Consider the following 6,364-nt stretch of genomic DNA (forward strand, 5'->3'; position numbering starts at 1 on the left):
TGTGGTAAATTTGCAGTTCCTGCTCTGAGGTCAGCACATACACAGAAATACTCAGCCCATCATCTCTGACACATGACGTGGCCAACATGCCTATGTGAAATCATACAACCTGCTGTCTTCTCCCTGCAGCATCATCCTTCAAATGGACTGAAAGCTAAAACCAATTTCCTGCATTTCCCTCAAACAGAGAGCTACTACTACTACAAATCATTTCTATAGTGCTACCAGTCGTATGCAGCGCTTCACAATTGAACATGAAGGAAAGACAGTCCCCGCTCAAAAGAGCTTACAATCTAAATCAGGACAGACAGGACAAATACTACTACTACTACTACTTAACATTTCTAGAGCGCTACTAGGGTTACGCAGCGCTGTACAAAATAAACAAAGAAGGACGGTCCCTGCTCAAAGGAGCTTACAATCTAAAGAACGAAATGTCAAGTTGGGCAGTCTAGATTTCCTGGGTAGAGGTGTAGAGGTTAGGTGCCGAAGGCGACGTTGAAGAGGTGGGCTTTAAGCAGAGATTTGAAGATGGGCAGGGAGGGGGCCTGGCATATGGCCTCGGGGAGTTTGTTCCACGCGTTGGGTGAGGCGAGACAGAAAGGGCGGAGCCTGGAGTTGGCGGTGGTGGAGAAGGGTACTGAAAGGAGGGATTTGTCTTGAGAGCGGAGGTTACGGGTAGGAACGTAAGGGGAGATGAGGGATAAGGGAAGGACAGACAGATTGGACACATAGGGAAAAGAAGACTATTGATGAGAGGAAGGCAAGATAAAGGTTACAAGCAGGTGACAGGTTAGGAATTGAAAGCAGCATCAAACAGGTAGGCCTTAAGCACGGATTTGAAGGCGGCCAGGAATGGAGCTTGACGTAATGGCTCAGGAAGGTTATTCCAGGCATAAGGTGCAGCAAGATAAAAGGAACGGAGTCTGGAGTTAGCGATGGAGAAGAAGGGTGCAATTAGGAGAGATCTGCCTAGTGAACGGAGTTCCTGGGAAGGAGTGTAGGGAGAGATGAGGGTGGAGAGGTAGTGAGGGGCTGCAGAGTGAATGCACTTATAGGTCAATAAGAGGAGCTTGAATTGTATACGGAAACGGATAGGGAGCCAGTGAAGTGATTTCAGGAGAGGGCTGATATGGGCATAACCACTTTGGCGAAATATTAGTCGTGCGGCAGAGTTTTGAACAGACTGAAGAGGAGAGAGATGGCTGAGTGGAAGACCTGTGAGAAGCAAGTTACAGTAATCTAAGCGAGAGGTGATGAGAGTGTGGATGGAGGGTTCTGGTAGCATGTTCAGAAAGGAAAGGGCGAAGTTTGGCGATATTATAAAGGAAGAAACGACAGGTTTTAGCAATCTGTTGAATATGTGCAAAGAAGGAGAGGGAGGAGTCGAAGATGACCACAAGGTTACGAGCAGATGAGACAGGAAGAATATGCGTGTTGTCGACAGAAAGAGAGCTAACCCCGAACTGTGCGCACTGAGGATATCCTGTGACAGTGGCTAGCAATCCACCACTCACTTCACCTCTGAGGTCTTTTACTCCATCAGTAGCTGACTTGCAGAAGGCAGGTATGGAAATATTTAAATTTGAATAAATAAAAATTAAACCATGAATTCTGGCTGAGGGCATGCTTCTCTTTTTCTGAACTGTGCACGTTGATCCAATGTCTTCAGAGTCTGTAATTTATAACCAGGGAAGAAAAACAAGCATACAGACACACTGATGCTTTACACAACTTTGTTGAATCAGCTCTACCCATGTGAATGGATGCAATAAGCCCAAAAGGGCAGGTACTTTTATGTCTTAGGGTAGCAAGGGTTGTCAGTGTGCTTTGAGCTGATACAGGAGCTGGAATGTGTGTTTGGGACATAATGTGTGTTAAGTTGTATTTGTTCAGGAGTAGGCAGAGTGCCAAGTTACTTAGTTCCAGCAGAGAGATTTTAAGCCAGTCCTGGATTGGATAGCCCTATACTGGTGCATTATGGCACAGGCAGCATTGAGTTCAATAAGCAGAATCATCAAGGTCTATAAATACCATTCTGCTTTGGGTTTCATTTTAAAAAGGACTGCCCAGAAGCCTCTCCCTCCTGGACCTGGGAAACTTGGCAACTCTGGAGATGTCATAAGTACATAAGTAATGAAATACTGGGAAAAGACCAAAGGTCCATCGAGTCCTGCATCCTGTCCCCGACAGCGGCCAATCCAGGTCAAGGGCACCTGACAAGCTACCCAAACGTACAAACATTCTATACATGTTATTCCCGAAATTGTGGATTTTTCCCAAGTCCATTTAGTATCGGTCTATGATTTATCCTTTAGGAAACCGTCCAACCCCTTTTTAAACTCTGCTAAGCTAACCGCCTTCACCACGTTCTCCGGCAACAAATTTCAGAGTTTAATTATGCGTTGGGTGAAGAAATATTTTCTCCGATTTGTTTTAAATTTATTACACTGTAGTTTTATCGTATGCCCCCTAGTCCTAGTATTTTTGGAAAGCGTGAACAGACGCTTCACATCCACCTGTTCCACTCCACTGATTATTTTATACACCTCTATCATGTCTCCCCTGAGCCGTCTCTTCTCCAAGCTGAAAAGCCCTAGCCTCCTTAGTCTTTCTTCATAGGGAAGTCGTCCCATCCCCGCTATCATTTTTGTCGCCCTTCACTGCGCCTTTTCCAATTCTATTATATCTTTCTTGAGATGTGGCGACTAGAATTGAACACAATACTCAAGGTGCAGTCGCACCATGGAGCGATATAACGGCATTATAACATCCTCACACCTATTTTCCATACCTTTCCTAATAATACCCAACATTCTATTCGCTTTCCTAGCTGCAGCAGCACACTGAGCAGAAGGTTTCAGTGTATTATCAATGACGACACCCAGATCTCTTTCTCTGTCCGTAACTCCTAACGTGGAACCTTGCATGACGTAGCTATAATTCGGGTTCTTTTTTCCCCACATGCATCACCTTGCACTTGTTCATATTAAATGTCATCTGCCATTTAGCCGCTCAATCTCCCAGTCTTGTAAGGTCCTTCTTTAATTTTTCACAATCCTTTCACGAGTTAACGACTTTGAATAACTTTGTGTCATCAGCAAATTTTATTACCTCGCTGGTTACTCCCATCTCTAAATCATTTATAAATATATTAAAAAGCAGCGGTCCTAGCACTGACCCCTGAGTAACACCACTAACTACCCTTTTCCATTGTGAATACTGCCCATTTAACCCCACTCTCTGTTTCCTATCCTTCAACCAGTTTTTAATCCACAATAGGACATTTCCTGCTATCCCATGGCCCTCCAATTTCCTCTGTAGCCTTTCATGAGGTACCTTGTCATACGCCTTTTGAAAATCCAGATATACAGTATCAACCGGCTCCCATTTGTCTACATGTTTGTTTACTCCTTCAAAGAATTGAAGTAAATTGGTCAGGCAAGATTTCCCCACACAAAAGCCATGCTGACTCGGTCTCAGTAATCCATGTCCTCGGATGTGCTCTGTAATTTTGTTTTTAATAATAGCCTCTACCATTTTCCCCGGCACCGACGTCAGACTCACCGGTCTATAATTTCCTGGATCTCCCCTGGAACCTTTTTTAAAAATGGGCGTTACATTGGCCACCCTCCAATCTTCCGGTACCATGCTCAATTTTAAGGATAAATTGCATATCACTAGCAGTAGCTCCGCAAGCTCATTTTTCAGTTCTATCAGTACTCTGGGATGAATACCATCCGGTCCAGGAGATTTGCTACGCTTCAGTTTGCTGAACTGCCCCATTACGTCCGCCAGGTTTTCTGTGAATTCAGTAAGTTTCTCTGACTCGTCCACTTGAAATACCATTTCTGGCACCTGTATCCCACCCAAATCTTCCTCAGTGAAGACTGAAGTAAAGAATTCATTCAATCTCTCCGCTACGTCTTTGTCTTCCTTGATCGCCCCTTTTACCCCTCGGTCATCCAGCGGCCCAACCGATTCTTTTGCTGGCTTCCTGCTTTTAATATACCGAAACATTTTTTTACTATGTTTTTTTGCCTCTAATGCTATTTTTTTTTCGTAATCCCTCTTAGCCTTATCTGCGCCTTGCATTTGCTTTGACACTTCTTATTTATTTATGGTTCATTTCTACCCCACATTTTCCCACAAATGCAGGCACAATGTGGCTTACATGAATTATAAAAAGAAGAAAAGTACAATACATGAATGCTACAGAAGAATAAGGATGTAACACTAACAATAATAATGACTAAACAGCAGAGTTACTGATGGAGTATGTTTTTTCGGATAGGAACATTTTCAGCAACTTCTTGAAAAGATGGTGATCAGCCTGCGATTTTAAGTACAAAGGTAGAGCATTCCAATTCTTCGGGCTGGAATAGTGGAAAGACGAGGCAAAAAGAAGCTTGTATTTGACACCCCTACAAGTTGGGTAATGTAGTTGAAGATAGGAGCAAGCTGTTTTTATGGCATTTCTTGTTATGTTGCTTCTTGTTATTTTCAGACGGTTCCTTCTTCCATTTTCTGAAGGCGTTTCTTTTAGCCCTAATAGCTTCCTTCACCTCACTTTTCAACCACACCGGCCGGCTGGCTGTCTTTTGGACTTCCATCTTTCTTTTCTAATTTGCGGAATATGTTTGGCCTGGGCCTCCAGGATGGTACTTTTGAACAGCATCCACGCCTGTTGTGTAGTTTTTACCCTCTCAGTTGCCCAAGTTTTTTTTTACCGTTCTTCTCATTCTATCATAATCTCCTTTTTTAAAGTTAAACGCTAACGTATTTGACTTCCTATGTATAGTTACTTCAAGGTTGATATCAAAACTGATATTATGATCACTGTTATCAAGCGGCCCCAGTACCATAACATCCCTCACTAGATCATGTGCTCCACTAAGGACCAAGTCTAGAATTTTTCCTTCTCTCGTCGGCTCCTGCACCAGCTGCTCCATAAAGCTGTCCTTGATTTCATCAAGGAATTGTACCTCTCTAGCGTGTCCCAATGTTACATTTACCCAGTCTATATTTGGGTAATTGAAGTCACCCATTATTATCACATTGCCCATTTTGTTTGCGTCTCTGATTTCTTTTATCATTTCTGCGTCTACCTGCTCATCCTGACGAGAAAATGCTACCCTAGAGGATCTGGATTTGAGCTTTCTACCTAAGAGCCTAAATTTGGCTTCCAGAACCTCTCTCCCACATTTTCCTATGGCATTGGTACCCACATGTACCAAGACAGCCGACTCGTCCCCAGCACGATCTAAAATCCTATCTAGGTGAGGCGTGAGGTCCGCCACCTTCGCACCAGGCAGGCAAGTCACCAGGCGATCCTCACATCCACCAGCCACCCAGCTATCTATATGCCTAATGATTGAATCACCAACTACAACAGCTGTCCTAACCTTTCCCTCCCGGGCAGCACTTGGGGACATATCCTCGGTGCGAGAGGATACTACATCCCCTGGTGAGCAGGTCCTGGCTACAGGAGTACTTCCTACTTCACCAGGGTGATGTTCTCCTTCTGGGAGACCTCTCTCCTCCAAGGTAGCACAAGGGCTACCACATTGGAGGTGGGACTTCTCTACAACATCCCTGTAGGTCTCCTCTATGTACCTCTCTGTCTCCCTCAGCTCCACCAAGTCTGCTACTCTAGCCTCAAGAGAACAGACACGTTCCCTGAGAGCTAGAAGCTCTTTGCATCGGGTACACACATACAACATCTCGCCAACTGGGAGATAATCATACATGTGACACTCAAAAGACTGGATAGCACCCCTCTTGCTGCTGGACTGCTGACGCCATCTTAGTGTTTTTGAGTTTTTCAATAATTTAAAACTTGCTACAGTATTAAGGATATTAGCTTAATATAAAAATGTCTTTTAGTTTATATAGTATATTGCATGATTTATTTAGTGTTTCCTTCTTAGATGGTAATGAAATGTATTTAAAACTCTGTAAGAGCACTCCTTGCTTGTCACCCTAATTACAATAACTGACTATAAATGAAGAGTTGTCCTAGGGGTGGGTGGGAAGACTAAACTAGATCCTGCAGTGCCTGTGAGATTCTGTTAATGCTGTGGTACAGTTTTTAAAACTAAGTGGAAAAGACTATGGAGATTAGTTGATAAAATTTGCTTTTTATATTTTTATTTTGCCTAACACTAACCTACAATTCCTCCTTTAAACCCTAATCTTTAAGTTCCCAAAGCACAAAGCAAAATAGCGTTCACTTACCAGAGAAATGTTCTCTTCTCTCGGAACTTCTCAGAAAAAGTTCAGTGGGACCTTTCCTCTTTATATAGTTTTGAATCTAACGGGCCTCTTTAAAACAGGCTCTTTGAAGCTGACTCAGCAACCTATG

The sequence above is a fragment of the Microcaecilia unicolor genome, chromosome 14 (assembly GCF_901765095.1).
Source record: "Microcaecilia unicolor chromosome 14, aMicUni1.1, whole genome shotgun sequence".
NCBI classification, from domain to species: domain Eukaryota; kingdom Metazoa; phylum Chordata; class Amphibia; order Gymnophiona; family Siphonopidae; genus Microcaecilia; species Microcaecilia unicolor.